This window comes from Macaca fascicularis, chromosome 12, assembly GCF_037993035.2.
Source record: "Macaca fascicularis isolate 582-1 chromosome 12, T2T-MFA8v1.1".
NCBI classification, from domain to species: domain Eukaryota; kingdom Metazoa; phylum Chordata; class Mammalia; order Primates; family Cercopithecidae; genus Macaca; species Macaca fascicularis.
Window position 1 is genome coordinate 48,954,576 of NC_088386.1, and position 991 is coordinate 48,955,566.

Consider the following 991-nt stretch of genomic DNA (forward strand, 5'->3'; position numbering starts at 1 on the left):
TCTAAATTTCATTCTGTTTGCTTGGTAAATCCTCTTATTTCTGTTTCTTAAAACGTTATTTATTCCATCTTCAGAGTGTTCCTTAAATGTTTTTGCACTGCTTCATGACTATAATAAAATAGAATGAAATGCCTTCTGGTTGAGTTTTCAATTTTTTGATGTTTATTGTATATCAGCTGCAATAAGTTTGATTTTTTAGAATAGCTATTGTTATTTTGAGGGGGGTGTTTAACAGCTGAAAACTCAGGCTTGGGCTTCTACCACAATTCACTGGCTTATTGTTCTAGTTTCCCATAATTTAATTAGAACTGAAGAATGCTTCACTCTCAACAATTTCTTCTTTGAACAAATTTATTAATAATTGATCAGTAAGAATTTACTTAAATCTCATCATACATTCAGTCTATCTTAGTTAATGTGGGAAGTCCTTAAGAATAAAAAAACATAATGTATACATGGAAAATATTACAACAAACTTAAGGCAATATAACGTAATCCTGAAATGAATGTAATAGAAATTTAGAAAAGTAAAAGGTCAGAGTATAGAGGCCCACCTCGAGGGATCAAGTTGTACAGAATTGTGTGTGCAATTGAAGTTAGGCGTAAGCAAATGGAGAGGGGCTAGCCCCTTCTTTATGTGACAAAAACCAACAGTTGGTTTATAGTACATTTGTAAGGTCCAATATGGCAGGATGCTAAAAATGTTAGTTGAATCATTATCAGAATTTGAGTATATTTATTGCTATTAAGGGTATTGCTGTTTTAGTCAGGTCAGTGTCAAAATAATCAAACCTTGGAGTCCAGGAGAGGTTTTATATTTAATCAAATCTTTGCGTGGGAAAGCACACTATGAAAAGACATAAAGTAATGCTATGACTTTGTTTCTTTTCTCTCAGGTTTAAGGACTAATCAGTCACAAAATTGTTGACAAGGTAATAGGTATTTCCCCCATCAGCTAGTTCAGCTCTCTGGTTTTGTTCAAGACAATCTT